The sequence below is a fragment of the Limulus polyphemus genome, unplaced genomic scaffold (genome assembly GCF_000517525.1).
Source record: "Limulus polyphemus unplaced genomic scaffold, Limulus_polyphemus-2.1.2 Scaffold344, whole genome shotgun sequence".
Taxonomy (NCBI): domain Eukaryota; kingdom Metazoa; phylum Arthropoda; class Merostomata; order Xiphosura; family Limulidae; genus Limulus; species Limulus polyphemus.
The window spans coordinates 365,230-386,105 of record NW_013665954.1 but is presented as its reverse complement, the minus strand read 5'-3'; positions in this window follow the sequence as shown (position 1 = coordinate 386,105).

The window sequence follows — 20,876 nt, the reverse complement described above, 5'->3', positions numbered from 1 at the left end:
CTAGTCGTACACTGCTAAATTAGGGACGGCTAGCGCAGATAGCCCTCGTGTAGCTTTGCGCGAAATTCAAAACAAACAAACAAACTTATTTGAAGAAGGATTTTAGAATGCATCAGACAGGCAAACCATAGAACGCTATTGCCACCTAGTGGAGAGTTGAACAGTTTTAGAGCACATTTTCACCCACACGCATGGAATGTATTTAGGAAAAAAACCTTTGGTGAAAGATATAGTGATATAATAATCTATGCATTTTATATTTCCGGTTACATCTGGTGGTGCATTAAAAATAACGTTAATTTCTATTTTTACGCACATGTTTAAAACTTTTACGTGTACAAACAAAGCAAGAGACCCAATACCATTACAATATTTTATTGAATATTTTCTAGAAGTATGTAGCTCTACTGGTGGCTCAGCGGGGAAGTCTGTGGGCTTACAACGCTTAAAATCGGACTTCGCTGTGGGGAGAGGAAAAATAGCTCATTGTGTATCTTTGCGCTTAACAACAAGTAAACAAATAATACGCATATCTTCTAATTGGAGCTTAGTACGATGCAAATATGCGTTAATAATCTACGTATAGTGTACTTTAGTATACTTTAAGAGTTTAGAGTGTCCCCAGTGTAGTGTCATTTATTTTTGTAAATTATATTCATGTATAAAATTACATTGATCCACTAGCCCAAATATACGCGAATACAGCCACTGAAAATGTTTTAATTTTTTGCGCCCTCTGATGACATTGATCAAAGAACTTGAACGTACCTGAAAATGTAATAATTGCATATTATTAATTTGCAGTTATTCTAATAAATTAAAGCGGTTCGATGATTTATGTTTCTGTTGATAGCACCTCCAGATGAAATGGAAATAATTAATAGTATTTGGTGATTTATCTGTTTGCATCAAACTGTTAAAACGCATAAATAAATCATTTATGTTTGGATTTTCTGCTACTAGCATCCACTGGTAATAGTCATGTGACTGAAATTTATATAACTCTCAGAGCCATTAGCTTGACATTAAAATTGTGGTAGTTTGCGTTGTTAAAAAGTGCCTTACTTGCAAATGAGAGTGGGTTAATTATTTAAGTTAGTTAGTGAGAGGTTTCGGGTTCGATCCTAAGACCAGGAAATGCAATAAATAAATAAATAAAATAAAATAAAAATGGATAATCGTAATCAACTAGTGGCTAAAATAAAACTCGAAGATGAACCTTGTTGTGTGAGAGAGGAATAATGTGGTAGTTTAAACTGTTAAAAGTGCTTTTATAAGAATTGTTAGCGGTTAATTCTTTAGTTCGTTTTATAGAGCATTCACCACGGGTGAATAATATTTCTTGCTTAAATCTGATTCGAGAAAAGTTACTATAACTAAAAAGATATTGAATTACCATAAATAAAATACTCGTGTCCAACCTGGGCTCAGAATCGAACCCGTCAAAAGAGCGTCCTACTAAGCTAAAAGGCTACATCTGCTAGAAAGGAATTTTTTTGATAATCAACTCAAACTACCATACAATAAGCAAGTTCATTGAATATAGCTTGTACAACTGGTAAGATAACTGTTTTGAAAGTTGATATCTCTTTAAGAAAGGAATGTGACAAAATGCTACTCAAATACTTTTGGTTTTTGCTTATTTCGTATTTTCATACAAAGCTACTACACACAAGAATTATCAGCAATAGCTGTTCTTAATTATGAACTAATAGTTAGTGTGAAGACAGCTAATCAATAGCATCTACCGCCAACTCTTGAGCTACTCTTAAATGACCCAATATTGAGCTTTGTCCGTCACCCATGGCCACAAAACTTGGAAAAGATTCAAGAAAGAGCTGTCAAACTGGTCTGTGGCTTGAGGAACAAGAAATACGATGTTAGTAACGAAATATTCAAGGTACCAACTTTGAGAGAGAAGAGGTTAAACAGTGATTTAATTGAAACATATGAAATGGTAACAAGGTGAATGGATACAATATTATGAACATTTTTGTGGTGAATTTAATAATGATAAACGAGGTTATGTACATAAACTTAAAAAAAAAGATTCAGATTACAAAAAAGAAGAAGACAAGAATGTTTGATCCAGAGAGTAACTGATGTAAGGAATAGTCTGTTTAAACACATAGTGGAGTAACATTTCGTGCAAACATTTGTGATACACTGGATGAAGACTGGGAGAAGATATGGATAGCTTACTTTCCAGTAGAAAGTTGTTTGTTTGTAATTAAGTACAAAGTTATAAAATGGGCTATCTGTGCTCTGCCCACCCCGGGTATTGAAACCCGGATTTTAACGTTGTAAGTCCGCAGACATACCGCTGTACCGCTGGGGGGCCAGTAGAAAACATCAGGGGTTTTCCTAGTGTGCAACTGATCACAAATTGTGCATCTGTAAAAATATTTGTCCAGTTGAAAATTCACATACATAAGTAAGTTCAAGTAGATAAATATTTAAAACAAGACATATTTAAGATTGTAAAATTCCATTCCAGACGGGATTGGAGCTCGCAACCTGCAGATTACTAGTTGAGCGACCTAACTATAAGACTATGCCAGGCCTTATTGCGAAAGGTAATGACACTAAAAAATTACACTAATATACATTCACAATTGTTGGATTACAATTATGAAACTAATGCACAACTATCTTCGAACTCATATTAGAGTAACTCAGCTTTCCCTGTGATTTTTTCTAAAGGTGAACTTAGTTGACCATTCTAAAACAATAGTTTTATTGTTAAGAAAATAAGTGTCCTGTGAGAAATCACTAAACAATTAAGTCGTGATATTACTCGTGCCTATTTTTCAAACAACCTATACCAATATAGATTAATCGTGGTGAATAATAGATGTTGCAAAAACCATACGTATAAACTAATATGAGTGGCCTGATGTTGTTCTTTGGATTGCGTTTCTCCGGGATCAGTGATGACAGAGGAAGGGAGATTAGGAAACCAGCTAACTGGCTGAGCATTTGGCAACTCCATGAATGGACTTGGCTTGAAGTTTCTTTTTCGCCAAAATGCTTAGTTTGGTGATACGAAAAACATATTCTAAAAAAGTATGATATAATGTATTATTAACATTAATGTTTCTTTTTTCTAGTACCTAAATTATTACTTGATATTAATGTGGATTGAGGGATATTGCAAAAACCATAAACAGTTTATACTACTCGGAGCATTATGTTATTCACTAGCTTCATTACGAAGCCAAATTATGCAAGTTACACAACAGTAGGATTTAAAACAGACTGAACACGTGATCACCATATACATAAGAACTTTAAAGTTATAGGACTTCTTCTTTAACGTTCTGAAATCCTCTTAGTCTTACAATGGATCTGATAAAATGCTTAGAAAGAGTAAACGGAAAATGTCCACCATCCTGTACTTGACGGCACGCTGAACAAAAAAAACGTTTCAATATGCATTTACAATTGTCACAGTTCACACACCTCAAGTATACATTGCCATTTTTTTGGCATGTTAAATTTATTCAGTTTTTAATCTTAACAAGATTAACTTGTACGTACAGCTATGCCCTGGAAGAAATATTAACACACGTCATCAAAATAACGTATTGCATATAACAAGCAGTTAATAATCTAACTGACTAATGTTTATAAGAGATAAAAAATGCTGTTAATAAAACTACAATATATAATACAAAATCTACATTTGTGTAACATAAAATTACGTTTTTGTTTTAGTAGATGCATGTCCTGAAAAAAAAAAGACGAGCTTTCGGATTTCTATTCCAAATTCAGGTAATAAGTAAAGTTTCGACTGAAGTTACGTGTTCATGAAAAAAGAAAGATGAATTGAAAATAATGCAAGTGTAACTTGTTTTAGAGTAGCACTGGCAAGAAATGACACCAAGCTTTTAAAAGTATTTTGACAGCATATTGAAAAAACTTTATTAAAAATTGATATGAAGAGATAAAAAAAAAATGAATATAAAAATAACTATGTGAAACTGAACCATATAAAACTATACAGAAAACATCAAAAGATGAATCGTATTTAGATATTGTTCTCTGTGCGCACTTTATTGAGTTTACAGTTAAGAGACATTTGATACTTATTAGGTTTATCTACGGAGGGCTTGAGAAGATTGGTTTTCCTTCAGACATGGATTATTTTTTTCATACGAAAGTGATTTATTTTTATATTTGTTATTATTTGATAATTAGAAATTGTAATTTACGTAGAAGTAAGAAAATCATCATTTTTACATAAAATTATGGTGTAAAAGTACTGAATGTAACGCTAGCCCCCTCTCCAGTGGCTCAGCGGTAAGCTCGGGGGCTTATAATGCTGACATTCGCGGTTTGATCCCTCTGATGTGCACAGCGAAAACTCGGTGTCTTCTAGTAGCCTAACAATTTACAAGAACACTTTTGTTACCTAGAAACAAACATTAGTGTAAATGCATACTATGAAGAATAAGCAATGTGAGTGTCCCCCAGTGGCACAGCGGTAAGTCTGAAGGTTTATAATGCTAAAAACGAGGCTTCGATACCCTTGGTGGGCAAGACACATATAGCTCTTTGTGTAGCTTTGTGCTTAACTACAAACAAACCAAGTATGTAGATAAAAACTTTTCCTCTCATTAAAAGATTTCTTGCTTGCCGTTTCTGATCTGTAAGTCTCTGTAAAATAAACAGCTTATTCAATACCTAATGAAATCGTTTTCGTAATCAAGACCTAATATAGAAAATGAATACCTAATATTCAATACCTAATGAAATCGTTTTTGTAATCAAGACCTAACATAGAAAATGAATACCTAATATTCAATACCTAATGAAATCGTTTTTGTAATCAAGACCTAATATAGAAAATGAATACCTAATATTCAATACCTAATGAAATCGTTTTTGTAATCAAGACCTAACATAGAAAATGAATACCTAATATTCAATACCTAATGAAATCGTTTTTGTAATCAAGACCTAACATAGGAAATGAAAGTAAATTACAAAAATATGGGAAAATTGTTTATTTATTTGTTTGTTTTTCTGAAGTTTTGCGCAAAACTACAAGGGGACTGACTATCTGAAATGATAGACTAAAGAGAAGGCAGAAGTCAACAACACCCACCGCCAACTCTGGAGCTACTCTGGTTAGACTGAATTGTGGAAACTGACTGTCACTTCTATAACGTAAACCCAGTAAGATGCAAAACGAAATAAAACTTCTAAGACTAGTTGTAGGGAATAACTCAAAGGTGTAAAGTGAAAATTAGTCTCCAAAGTTTTCTAAGAAAAAGTTAGTGTTTTTTTTTTTCCTTCTCAAAATTCACCTTTGATATTCTTGCTCATCATAGCACCATGAGGGTGCTGATCGACGGCTTGTTCGACTGAAGGTGCATGTTAAGGTAGTGTGGAGTAATAAACTGATTACGAAAATGTTTCAGGTTTTGAAACATTGAATGACAGAATTTAGTGTTACTGCGGATGAATATTTGTTAAGCTCGATATAGTAGTATAATCTACAAATTAAAAAGGGTAATATTTACAATTCCCAAGTTACAGTTATGAATTAATTTTACACCACATAGTCATTGGCCTGAGGAATAAAATGATCGATTGCGCAGTTTTAATTAATCGCCAACTTTTTTATCAAATAAGTTACTTAAAAAAGATCAAAATAAACCACATTGAATACGCCTCTTTTGAATGTATAAGTCTGGTTAAGAGCATGCAGTCTCATAATTATAACTTAGTACATTGCAGGCAGGTAAATAAAAACAATGCTGATGAAACAAGCTTTTAACGTTCATTTCGTTGTCATGCCAACAGTTCCAGCTATTGCATAACACAGCGGTTTCGTCGCAGTCACCACTCTTGTGCAAGGTTCTATAATATTTTCGAGAATTTGTAATCAAAATATCCATTGTTTTAATGGAAACTGTAGCTAATTTGACCATCTTCTGACATCTATTAACAGCGTTTGAAACTAGTATACATTTAGTTTACCAAAGTAATCCCCAGGTAATGCTATTTTCCTCTCCACCTAGTTTCGCTAGAGCCCTTCTATTCATTAATTAACGCGTTTAGCTTGATATCATGGTAAGACAAACAAACCTGGTGAAGGGCGTTCACCCAAAATATTTTAATGCAAAGCAGAAAAATGTGTTGCCCGTGCTTGTTAATTTGCATTTGTAAAATTTCGGAATATTTCTACCATAACATCTTAATTATGATGCTAGCACGTTTAACTATAACAGTGTTTGTCTATTCGTGATTGACTGGCACTTTACACGATCATCATATCGCCTTGACAACCAACTTGTGAGGTTAGTTCGCAGAGATGTTAGTGAGTTGCTTGTATGCTTTATGGGAGTTGTCATGGAAATGTAACGGCCTAGCAGAGAGAGCCTTTGTTGTCTCTTTGTCCTCTTAGTTGTCCTGTCTAGTTCAATATGGCATCACTCTCTCGTCACTGGACATTTGAAATAACTTATTGTAACTTTACTCTTTTATTACCTTTATTGTTCATGGGAAATGCCACGTTTCGAATATAGATTCTGTAACTGAATACAACTCTGTTCTGTATACTTGACTCATTATCTATAAACATTTAAGATAACCAATACTGCCATCTCTTCTTTGAAAGACATAAAACCCAGCATTTTGTTGCTTTGACCTTCTTGCATTTAATCTTGAACTTTGTCTGTCATTGCTTAATAATTACCATATGCTTCTTAACCTGATTCCATACCAGTGTGGTAAACACCAATTATTTTCAGAAGAGGACTAGCGCTTATTACATAAAATAAGGTAATATGTGGAATGTCCCAATAAAGGTTGTGTTGAGAGGAAGTCATTGGAATGAGGTGCGGGTCCTACTTTGGTAGGATCATCACACACCTAAACATAAAAACGTGCACCCAGGACTGTCGAATGCAAATATCTCAGAAAATTTGCCATGAAGTTTCTGCCAGGCACAGACAGTGAGATGAATAGAAGGCTCTTATGAGAGGAAGACTGCTGTATAGATCAAGAAGGTGAAGGTTGCTATCCAAAGAATATTGGTAGAAAATTAATAGCCATTCTGGAGAGCCTGCTTTCCACTATGATATAAAAATGATGGAGTCTCAGGTAATGATATATCTGTACTCACAGAGCATGTTGAGTACGTTGCTTCAAAACGTTTTATAATAAGAAAATCACCAAGTCACGTGACAACCATAGCCGATATATAGTTGCAGTGAAATGGCATACATCAAAACTACAATTGGACACTTTCCGGTTCTATGTAGGTAGTATAATGCCACAGAAAACTCATCGCTTTTAGGAAGAGTATGTAACAGCTCTTCTGATGCAAAATATTCATACACTCAGATTATAAAATTTGGGTATTTCGAATTTCCAAAGTGGGAATATTCCTTGTACTTAATGGCATTAAAAACGAAAGGATATGGATCAGCTTGTGGGACCAGGATCATTAAGAAACAGACCTGCGACTTATCGTACCCAAGCCATGATAAGCAAAGTGTGGCGGCGTCTTGAAGCAGGTGACAATCCATGAACACTAAAGTGAAGTAGCCAAAACTAGATATGTATCTTAGGCTACAGTATGCAACATTATAAACAAGGATATGTCAAAAAAATGGCATAAGTTATATGTATTCAAGCTTCTTCTGCGACATATCAAGTTGCCAGAAGCAGCGCCTATGGATCTATGTGTGACCAGACCGTTGAAACAGGCTTTGGTAAAAACCGTTTCCTCATACATAAGACGGATTATGGAAAGTAAGCATGGAGAAGAGGTTTGCTTTGGATACCACAGCCTTTTGCAATGAAAACTGTGCTGTAGGGCTATTGTCAAGATGTACAGTCGTCAGATAGGGCATGACCAGACGTAGTGACATGGTTAGGCTCTCTAAAAATCGTTTAATCTATCATACTCAATCTGACAGATAGAACTTTCAAGGTCTAAAAAAAATGTGCTGTCCTGTGTTTTGTATGCGCCTCCTGTCTTTAGAGAGCTGTACAATTATCTAGTGTTACAAATTGTGTCTGTTTACACATTGCTTGTATCGTGTTCGGCCTCTTTTCTTCAACTCTTCCAAGTCCGATATTCCAATTAGTTTTGCAATATTTACTCTACCAAACCACTTGTTGACGGTCACAGCTCTTACCCACAAATTATTAGTGTGCTAACATTTGCTATTTGTACTATGCCTACCACAGGTATCTAAACCCGGTTTTTAGCATTATATACCTCCAGACTTACCGCTGAGCTACTGAGGAACATTGTTCTTGAGGCTACCACCTGCGTTTTGAGTTTTATAATTTTTCTTTTAAATTATATTTGGTGCTAAGGTTGAAATTTCTGATTGTACTAGATACGTAAATTTTTTAATTACATTTAATAGTTTTATTTTAATTCAGATTTAATTTAAGTTATAGTTTTCGTTATTTCCTAAATCGTAATTTAAACTCTGTTATCATTTCAGTAAATCCTGCTTTGTCTCCGATTACATTAATTTTTAAAATAATTAGATTTTTGACTGAGTTGTAAAGTTTCAGTAGTTTATTCTGAGCTTAGTTCTTCCGGAATACGATGCTAATTTTGATTTCCTGTATTTTTACTTACATATTTGTGTTAACCTGCCACTTTGCTAATCAATAAAATACTTTCGAGAGAGCGCTTATTTCACTTATATATATGACCTGTAAAATTTAAATATTTAAATTATACGTTTCTAAGTTAACATTATTTATTTCTACTCAACGTTACGCTTGTTTGGTGTTCTTAATAGATGTGTTAATTGGACTTGAATGATAAATTTTAGAATAGTTTGATTCGTTGCGGTTGTCTTATATGTTCGATTGTTTTATTTGACTTTTATCTACACTTTACTGGCCTGGAAAAGCTATTAGTATTTGGAATATTGTTATAGTTTTAAGTATTGTAAAAAAAGTAATTTTCAATAATAAAATATTCCAAACCTGGCATGCAACAAAAAAAATAGATATGTGTTCTGTTGCTTATGGATGTTTAAAGACTGGGGATCCAGATATATATATTTGTTTGTTTTTAATTATGCACAAAGCTACACAAGGGCTATCTGTGCTCTGCCCACCACGGGTATCGAAACCCGGTTTCTAGCGTTGTAAGTCCACAGACATACCGCTGTGCCACTGGGGGGAGATATATATATTAAGTTTGTACTATAAATGTCTGCAGTATTATGTATCTAAAGCCATGGGGAGGAGTGGTAGTTATGGCTTGAAACAAGATAGCGCAGAAGCTTACAGCTGAACCACTGGAGTGAGGCGAAAGTTATGGAATCAGAAAAACGAAAATAATTGTTAACTTAAAAGTTATACACAGATTAAATTAATTTTGCTTCTTTTAGAAATGCCTACGTTTAAAACTAAAAATAATCATATTCTGATTGGTTGATTTAAAATTTAAAAGTTTTAAGCGTTTTTTTTTCAAATTTTTTTTGTCCCTTTGTTGAGTTAGGGGCAAGTTTACGGATTTGCAACGCTAAAATCCAGGGTTTGATTCCCCGAGGTGGACATAGTAGATAGCCCAATGTGTCTGTGCGATAAAATAAACAATCAAACTGACTTCTTACGTTTCGAAACACACGTTCTCGTTTTCTTTTTGCCCCCCAGTGGCACAGCGGCATGTCTGCGGACTTACAACGCTAGAATCCGGGTTTTGATACCCGTGGTGGGCAGAGCACAGATAGCCCATTGTGTACCTTTGTGCTTAATTACAAACAAATAAACAAAGTTCGTTTTCTTTATACAAATTATATTCCTACACAGTTTGAAAAACAACTAAATTACTGGTTCATGAGTTGTTTTGGTAAAATTATACCAATACTGCAGAAAACTCAGTAAGCGTAATTGAATATTTACAATTTCGAAAAAAAAAAAGGTCTAATATTATGAATCTCTCTCTTTTTTTCCTACAGTCTGACGAGTTTGTCTCTCTGGCCTCCCAGTGACTCAGCGGTGAGTTTGAAGGCTTATAATACGACAAACTGGGTTTCGATATCGGTGGTGTGCATAGCACAGATAGTCCATGTTGTAGCTTAATACTTAACTAAAACAAACATAATGTCTCCTTGGTCTTAATAAAATGCTACAGGGTGGGAGCAAAGTAATTATAACCGTGAAAACTGAAGAAAGTTAATCCCAAAAATATTTATTCTTTTGTGAAGTGTATTACTTGTCAGTCTAGTGAAGCCAAATTCTGCCTTGAATACTGTCACAATTATATAATGAGCTGACTGGTTCCCGGAGTCTACTTTTTTTTTTTGTCTTTGTGCCGCCGTCTGCCATGCATATTATGCACAAAGTTGTCAAGCGCTACAGACGTCAATGCGCATGCTGAAAATGAGCGCATCCCTGAACTGATAGATGTTTGGTAAGAGCTTGAGTGACGTATAATAGAATTTAGCTAATTTGAATAAAACAGGAGGCGCATGGTATTAATACATTTCGTAAAGAGAAAGATACTCCTTAAAATTCAAATTTTATTCTTTGAATTTTGATAGAGCTTGGTTTTGCCTGGTGGTTAGGACACTCGGCTCGTAATTTTTAGGGTTCGAATCCCAGTTCATGCTCGCCCTTTCAGCTGTGGGAGCGTTATAATATGGCGGCCAATTCTACTATTCGTTGGTAAAATCGTAACTCAACAATTGGCGATGGGTGGTGTTGACTAGTTGCCTTCCCTCTAGTCTGTCACTTCAAAATTAGGAACAGCTAGTGAAGATAGCTCCCGAGTAGCTTTGCGCGAAATTCAAATACAAACACACAAATAATTTGATGACATAAACAAATTTATTAAAGTTCGATCCGTTCGAGCTGTAATCAGGGGCACATTTAGGTAGAGCAGGGGAGAGAGGAATTTCCCCCCTCCGTATGCCTAGTATCATTTATTTGCCTTTGAGAACAATACATATATATACATAATGTGTAATTTGTGTGATGTGAATGGTTATTGACCAACAAATGAAATAATTAGAACAAATGCTTTCACGACAGACTGATTTTTACATTTTAACTTTTAAAAAGCCACACCCATCCAGGATCCTAACTCTACTTGATCGACAATAAAAGTTGCACCTCTTATTGAAATATAAAATGGCGTTCTTGGACGTTATATTTCGATTTGATAATTAATTTCAGGGAATTAAACTCTGTAATTCTTATCCATGCTAAAAAAAATGTGCAAGGTTTTGCTCTCCACTCTGAAGGTATATAGCGCTAAAAATCGGGTTTTGATACTCGGGTGAAACCACCAGGACTTCATTTTAATAGAAAAATCATAGTCTGGACTCTCTCTTGCTAACACTCATCCTCCAACCGATGGTATACATCTTTGATGGAATAGAGCGTCATTCCTTTTTAGTGTAGTTTCAAATGTATTTAGATTTCGGGAATATAAATTGTAATTAAAGACCAAACAGCAGAGCACAGAAAGCCCTTTTTGGAGCTTTGTGCTTAACAACAACAAGTAAACAAATAAAACTACAAGGTTCTATATAAATAGATTACAAAAAACATACTCAAAATCTTCAGATCTTTCAAAATGGAAAGTAGCAACGTATTATATAAAGTGAGAGCTTATCTTATCAACGATCGTCTTTGATACAAGCTTCATGTCCTCATACAAGATCTAAATAATCACTGTTAACTGATCAATATTCTCTTTAGAAACTCGTTTAAGTAATAGTTTTTCTGTAAAGATTTATTGTATTGACTTAACGCATTATTCCTTATACTGTGGTTCTACTAGAGTATTTGATGTTTCGCAACTTTCCAATCTTTTTATGGGTGACGTTTTAGTACCTGATCCAACAGACACCCGTTTCAGTTTGGATCACGTAGAGATTATTTATGCAAGTAAAAGTAAGGCTTCATCACTGTTGTACTAGTTACTTCCTGCATTGCATCGACTTTGTTTTGCAGATAGGTATAGTCTGTTTCGTATATGTCACAAGGCTAAGACGTCAGCTAGGAAATATTGTATTTGTTTGCTGTTAATCACTAAGCTACACAATGAGCTATCTGTGCTCTGCCAACCTCAGATTTTTAGTGTTTGTAAGCCTTCAGACTTACCGCTGAGCCACAAGGGACGGCATTATTCTACCTATTTATTTAATTCGTAGACAGAAGAATAGGTAGGCAAATAGATATTGGAAGCTGACAAGGATTCAGCTGTTTGTTCGTGTGATTTGATATACGGCGTTTTTTTCGTCCTGTTTATTCCAATTAAAACCAGACATTTAACATTTTATTAATATAAGGAATATTGATAAGTAGTTTAACATGGCTTTTTCTCTAAGCAAACATTATGGAATTATATTAATTCCAAAATTTCATGCTGTAAACTCAGGTAAATCAATTAATTTTTTGACACTGAGAAAATTAAGCTTTCACTAGTATTTCAACACACTTTTCTGCTAGTACTGTTAATTATACCTTGTGATATTATGATTAAATTAATTCATTTATTGTCATTGTGTTAAGTTCAATAGCAAAGTTTAACAGTTTATATTTCAACGTCAAGCTCGCTAGATTAGGTTCAGTAGGTCATGTTGACTTGACGTTGGAATATAACATAACGAACCTAATCTAGTGAACTTAACGTTAGAATATAACATTATGAACCTAGTCTAGTGAACTTGACGTTGGAATATAACATAATGAACCTAGCTATTGAGCTTGACGATGGAATATAACATTATGAACCTAGTCAAGTGAGCTTGACGTTGGAACTAAACAAGGTTCATCATGTTATATTCCAACGTCAAGCTCACCAGACTAGGTTCATTAGGCTATATTCCAACGTCAAGCTCAGTAGACTAGATTCATTAGGTTATATTCCAATGTCAAGCTTACTAGATTAGTTTCAATAGATCATATTTCAGAGTCAAGTTCATTGGGCTAGGTTCAAAGTAATGTTTTGAAACATATGTCTGTTTTCATCCTGTTTTGTGGTTTTTTCTTGGACATGTTTCATTCTTCAGTTGTTTTAAAGTACATTGTGATAATTTGTCAAATCAATGACCACTTTTTATTGTTTGCTGTAATTTTTTTCAACGTAAAATGGATATTACCCAAAAATGAAAGACGACTAACTCTCAGTTTATTTGATGTTTCTCTAACTTTTTAATTAATAGTTTGAATAATTATTATCTGATTTCTATCTAGAATACTTGAAGCATTTAAAACCAAAGAGTAACTTATAAACTAACGTTACCTTTTATATATGACAGACTGAATACATCTGAAAGCAGTAACTCGTACTGTTTAATATATAATGTATCACCAGTTAACCGTAATCCACTAACATCTCATGATGTTCTTGGCCAGCTTAAGATATTTGAGATATAAGTTAGCCCTACATCCATGTATAAAGCTAATTATGCCAAATAATCTTCACAATTAAAAAACATATTCAATAGAACTAGCTGTAAAGAAAAAATGGAGTAGGTCATCTCATTACCTATACAGCACACACATACACACCAAACAGGAGTTTTCTCCAGAGATTCACAGGTTTACCAATATACAAAACAATAGTATATCTATAAATGTTCACGTTGCAGTAAAAACTCGTGGAAATTATTAAAAAACAAACAAAAGAATATAGATACAAATCATAAACTTAAGAACATCCTCGAAGTTTGGGTATTAATTCGTTAATCTGTTTACCTCCTATAGTCTCTCCTATGACAAGTAAAAATCACAAAGTCTGTAGCAAAGAAACCCACCTCGCGGTTCTGCTATTCGTGAAAACCGTCATGTCAATGATATCTTCCATTCGTGACAAACGGGCCGGGTGTGGCCTAGTCGTTATCGTGCAGGGCTGTGAATTCGAGGGTCCATGAGCCGCGTCTCGTTGCCGCAAACTTGCTTTCCGCGTGCGGAACAAGAGAGACGGTCAAATCCCACTATTCGACTACAGTAGCCCCTTAGTTAGCAGCGGGTGTTGTTGAATAGCTGCTTTACTTCTACGTTATCAGTTCAAAATTAGAGACGGCTAGCGCAGAGAACCTTTGTCTATAGCTTTTTTTTGTGAATATTTGAAGCAAACAAATTATAAAGATTGCTGCGTAGATGGAATGATTAGAGTTAAATAGTATGTAACAATATAATTACTATTTTTACGTTCACCGTACCCCGAGCAGTAGCAGGCAATCATGATAACTTACTGTGAAAGATGGTTTCGCATTAATAAGCCAAGGAAAAATAGGTTAATAACTTAATAGGTTATTCATTCAAAGAACTAAAAAAATATAAAAGCACATTGTTAGGTTACTGAATTTTCTAACTTTATAAAACCTAGTCATGGTAAAAATATTAGACAATACCGTGCCTGTTAAAAATACCTTACTTTCTAATTTTAAAACTTTCTGTATCGTGAGAAAATGCACATAAAAACATCCGCACATGTACATATGAAACAATCAGGCCAAGAACATGGTCGAATAAACAAAACCTATAACCAGGATTGGAACACAAAATATAATTTGCGAATGCGAAGAATGTATTCTTGTAGAAGAGGTATCTCGGGTAGTACTGATATAACGGAGGGGATACGCCATCTATAAGATTTAACTTCTATTCGCGAGCGGCATACGTAAAATGAAATTATAACTTAAAATTTAGAAAGATATATGTATATATATATATAGTTCGTACTCAAGTTAATTTTTTCAGCCTTCTATACGCGAAACTAGTGGTTTTTAACCTGTAGTTAGAAAACTAAAAATAATCTAAGATAACTCTTAGTTTTGGGTAAATTTCGCTAAAAGCTATACGAAGACTATCTCCGCGAGTTGTCTCTAATTTTGAAGCGACAGACTAGAAGGAGAGCAAATAGTCATCACCACCCACCGCTACTCTTTTACCAACGAATAGTGGGATTAACCATCACATTATAATGCTGAAAAGGTGATAATGTTTAATGGGACGTTGATTCGAACCCGCGACCCTCAGAATGCGAGCAGAGCGCCCCAACCACCTGGTCATGCCGGACCTAATTCCTTTGAAATAATTGCAACTTTGATTGGTACTTTGGTATACATGAATGCGAGTTCTCATGTTTGGAATTAGTAATGTTCTACTACTAAGTTAACGATATATATATTTTTTCTCTTTAAGGTATAGATACTAATATTTTTCGGTAACGCATCCTGTTCAGTTTACGCATAACTCTAATTAATTTGCTTTGGTTAATTGTTTTACATTTACTGCCCCTTTTTTTTATTCTTAAGAACACACATATAAAGACGTTTTTAGGCCGGAAACAATTAGAATATACTTACTTGTTCCCACTTTTGTTATTGAAACTGGAACAAGCGGCAACATGAATATCAATAGGGACCAACTTTTCCCAATTTTTTATTTTGTTTAAATTTAATATCATGACCAGCTTTAGAATGGAAATATTTTTAAAGCAATTATGTGTGGATTTTAACTACTTTACACAAAATGTTTTACAGGGTTTGCCTTCATATATTCTAACTTGATTGTTTTTCTGAATGTAAAATATGTCGATTAGATATAAAGAAACAATTACGCTTTGTACTACATGTTTCTTCTTACCATCGCTAGATGGCAGGACGATTAAATGTAGCTGTTGTCATATTGCCAAATGAAATGTTTGATCTTATTCTTTTATATAAAATTTTAACGATGTTTCTATTTACCTATGGGGTGATAATTTGGGCTGTTGCGGAACATAATCACTTTGTAAAAATTAGGTAGAGGATTTTGAAGTTGGAACTAAATTTAGAGCCTTTGAAGAAATGTAACAGACTTTTTTATTGTCGATAACTGTTAACTGTTAAGGTAATTTAATTGGTGATAATTTGGGCTGTTGCGGAACATAATCACTTTGTAAAAATTAGTTAGAAGATTTTGAAGTTGGAACTAAATTTAGAGCCTTTGAAGAAATGTAACAGACTTTTTTATTGTCGATAACTGTTAACTGTTAAGGTAATTTAATTTTCGCCTAAATTGACAACAACATAGATTGAAATACCTTTCACATGTTCATCAAACACATAATCAAATTTATGAAACCTGAAAAATGTATTTAGATACGATATGTCAAAGTGGTATTTTATGCGCAGTTAGGGATATATACAATACATACAGTAAGTGAAGGAAAAGGTAAATCTTTAGGAAGAACCTGCAAGTAATGTAAAAGCAGGTCTAGAATGCAAGTCTAGTAAGTATTCAACTAAAATATTTATGATATAGATATATATAATGATAAACATAATTAACTGCTTTACCACATTTGGAATAATTCTAGAAGAAAAAACACGAGTGTTTGTTTTATAAGTATTTTATTCAAATTTCGCTTTACTTTTTTAACTGTACTGTTCGGTTTATAACGATGCTAAATAATTAAATAATACATTTTCAAGTATGAGTCATTTTGTCCAATAAAACTGTTTATAAAAACCAGTAGGATCGGTTTAAGTTTAACGGTGAATTCCACAAAACTAGATAAATTTTCAAATTGAAAGTTGAGTTTTTCAGTTACGGCAAAAAATTAAAATTACGACTTTGGTTTATAAAAGAAACTTGCAATTTTCTGATCTATATATATTTCACTTTTTCTTGCAAATAACTTTAAAATAAGTAGCTAGTTATAATATCATTTAAATTCCAGTTGTATATTTGGTTGAAGTCATATAACAGTAAAAGTTCTAACCCCGTTGTGCAAAGAATGCTAAAATATTATTAAATAATCAGTAAAATTGTGCCTGCTAGAATAAAAGTCAGTTTTATTAAAACTTGACTATTTTCTAATTTCAAGAGAAGTCGTTAATCTTATTTGCATGGATGTTTTGCGGAATATAATTCTTCATCCGTTAAAGGAAAAAAACAACAACAGACATTGTGGTCTTTCTTTACCAGTTATTGATATCGTAAAGAGTATCGGTAAAATAAAACAAATATTGACTCGACATATCATTACACGTCTTACTTATTTTGAATAACAAATCAAAGAATATTACTATTGCGTGACGTTTTAACATAGGCTTAACTCTTTGCAGTATCAAAGTTAGTAAATATTTATTTGTTACTTATTGAAAGAGTGTTTTACTGGCTTTTATAGCTTTGGACCCAAGCCAAGTCTAGTTGTATACACATCTCAACATCTCATATCTTTAAACACGTTTAAAATAGTTATCTGGCGAGTCTAGGAATTACAGCAATATTTAAAAAAAACTGAAATGGTAAGGAAATTGACTGACTCTAAAGAGAATTTGCACTCGTGCAGTAGTTGACAATGATTCTTCATGCTCGTTTAACCACGTAGTTGTAGTTTAGGTTATGTGAAATAGAAGTAATAATAAAGTGACAACAAAGCCATTGTGGCACTACAAGCAAGTCTGATAAGTAATACAATACTGCTATAGCCTTTCAGTTTCAGATTCATAGCAGGTCCACAAAATAACATTAATAATAATACTTTCACATGCCTCTAAAGTGATTGGTCCAATGGCATATCCGTAGGCGTACGGGGAAGGGGGAAGCCCCCCAGCTTGCAATACATACGGCCATTCAGGCAAATTTTCAGTTTTCATTCGGACAAAATTAGAAACAGAAAATATGATGATTCGGGCTGTTTTTACCTTCATTCGGTAAAAAAAACTGGTAGCAGAAATTCTTTCTTACTCATAACCTCATTCGGGCTAAAATTGTAAAGCCTACCCTCTAAAAAACCCCCTGTATGCCTATGAGCATATCCACAGGTGACCTTACAAGAGAGTGAATTCCTTATTCGTGGTTATTATTATTATTTTGCAGCTAACATGATTTTCTTGTTCTTGTATTGGGCATGGCCAGATGGTTAGAGCGCTTGATTCGTAATTTGAAGTTCGCGGGCTTGAAACACCGTCCCACCAAACATGCCCGCCCTTTCAGTCGTGGGAGCATTATAATTTAATGATCAATCCCACTATTCGTTGGTAAAAGAGTACCTCAAGAATTGGCGGTGGATGGTGATGAATAGCTGCCTTCCATCTAGTCTTTCACTGCTAAATTAGGGACGGCTAGTGCAGATAGCCCTCGTGTAGCTTTGCGCCAAATTCAGACAAACAGATTGTACTTGTATTTATTTATTTTTTTCGAAATTGTTTTTCTTTATAGTGAGAAGTCAATATCTATACATATAAATTAAAGTTGGTTCTGTAAAAAAACGAAGCAAAAAACACTGTGAAAGTACTGTTGGTTGAAACAGGATATTCAGGTTTGTAAGATGAAATAAAACGATTGTCATACTTGGTGATCACTCCCCTGAAATTACATACTCAAACACCAGTTTTGAATACGCTTGGTAGGTGACTGTAGCTTTTATTTATGCTTTTTTGTTCGTCAATTTTTTTAGGAAGGGTCTGTTGGTTTGTTTTTTGCATTTCGCGCCAAGCTACACGAGGGCTATCTGCGCTAGCCGTCCCTAATATAGCAGTGTAAGACCAGAGGGAAGGCAGCTAGTCATCACCACCCACCGCCAACTCTTGGTCTACTCTTTTACCAACGAATAGTGGGATTGACCGTCACATTATAACGCCCCCACGGCTGAAAGGGTGAGCATGTTTGGTGGGAAGGGAATTCGAACCCGCGACCCGCAGATTGCGAGTAGAGCTCCCTAACCACTTAGCCATGCCGGGCCAGAAAAGGTCTGTAACCAAAAATTCTAATTAGAACTCACAGATCCCTTTGGCATTTATTTATTTATTTATTTGCCCTGTGACAGGTATTATAGAAAACTTCTGTCCGGCCATTTCGTCATAATGGTGTGGATAAAAACTGTATATTAGTTATGTAAGAAATTTTAGTTTTATCCAGTTTAGCACAAAAAGTTTAACTGCGAATAGTTAAAACTCAGTGATTTGGATACGTTATTAGCCATTAGCATCTGTTTATTCTAATCAAATCTTTCCTATTTTGGGATTAAGGAACACGTTTTCTGAACTATATTTATAGCCACTGAGGGACAAAATATGTGTAGATGTCCCACAAATTTGATAAGTTTTTCTATCGTCTTGTATAATGGTATAACATTTTGAAGAACTAATGATGCTAAAAGCCTTAGAGTACTTGTGCTTGTTGGTCAGTGTGAGTGCTCAATTCATCGTAGGCTAAAGTTTTTAAATGTTACAAAAATATATATTGTTATCAAAAATAACATATTAATTTCAGAACTTTCAACTTTCTTTTGTTTATCTACAGCTAGTATAGTATGACATGAAGATTGTTCCAAAACCATTACGGTGGTTTAACATCGTTTTTGACGTTTTGACAAGTAACGAATTTCAACTGTTTTATCGAAACGGAATTATGACTATTTGTTTTAGTTACACAATACATTATATGCGCTATGTCCACGACGGGGAATCAAACCTCGAACTTTACCGACGTAAATCTTTAAACTTACCGCTGACTCACTAGGGGACGTTGTTGATAAGCTAGTTAGATATTTGTTTGGATTGAATTTCTCATCACATGCTTAACTAAAGTGTCGAATTATACAGAACAAGACCACATGTTTATGCTTTCTTTCATCAGGTTCACGTCGACGTCTATATAAATTTAAATTTCAGGTCATGGAGAATTTTCTCGGGATTATAAGAACAAAATCCAAATACGCAAGACACACAGGAGAAGAAAATATATTTATGTGACATAAAAAAAGGAGTGAGTGTTTTCTTAAAGCAAACCCACATCGGGCTACCTGCTGTGTCCAGCGAGGGGAATCGAATCCCTGGTTTTAGCATTGTAACCTCGAAAACCTACCGCTGACCCTCCGGAGGACAGAAAGAATGAATTCCACAGTTTATTCTAACTCTGTTTCTATTTATACATAGTTTGTTTTGTTTGTTTGTTAATAAGTACAAAGCCGCACAATGGGCTAACTGTGCTCTGCCAACCAAGGGGTATCGAAACCCGAATCTTAGCATTGTAAGCCGTGAGACTTATCGTTGAGACACATTATTTCCATAATTACAGTTCTGTATCGGTCACAAACGTAGGTTCTTTAAGTAAGCTTTTAATATCTCCAACTTTAACTGCGCTGACCCAAATATGGCCAATGTTAGTAGATGTAATGTTAATTGATGCCTTGCATTTAAAGTGAATTTTAATGTGTAGCCAAAGGATAACAAAACCATGTACGTTTACACATGAAGACTTTTAATTCCTCATTCCTACGAGGTTCTGCGGGGCTCAGCGGTAATCTTGAAGACTTATAACGCTTAAGTTTTGGAGTTGATCCACGCGGTAGACATATTGCAGATATTCATTCTGCAGCTTTAGTAAAAAGAAATAAACACTCCTATAAATTAATTTCAAGGTTTCTATTCTGCTGTTGGCATGAACTCGCTCTGTAAATAAAAAAATAAGATGCATTACTTAAAAGCAGAAATTAACATAATTTTTAACGTATTTTAAGGCCTTCATTATCAGAATATGTATAAGTAGGACAGTCTCAAAAGTGTAGAAAAATGATTTGTGTTACATGGAACTTTTTAAATTAAAAGTTAAGTCCATTTAACGACGACACGAATAAATCGTAAAAAGTAAAAGTAACAGGTTTCCAATTTAAATCATTGTGGTAATGCCACTGAATGTTACAGCTTCTACCATATCGTGTAAAAAGTTTATTTCACTCTGCATTGTTACTACCACGTTAGTTAATGTTGGAACTTGCATCCACACGATTAATTGTATAAGGTCTGATTTTTTGTTTGCTTTTCATATATAAACATATATATATATATATTCTACCTGATTAGAGATCAGTTTAGACAGATCTGACTGCGGTTATTACTGACTGATTGGAGATCATTTTAAACAGATCTGAC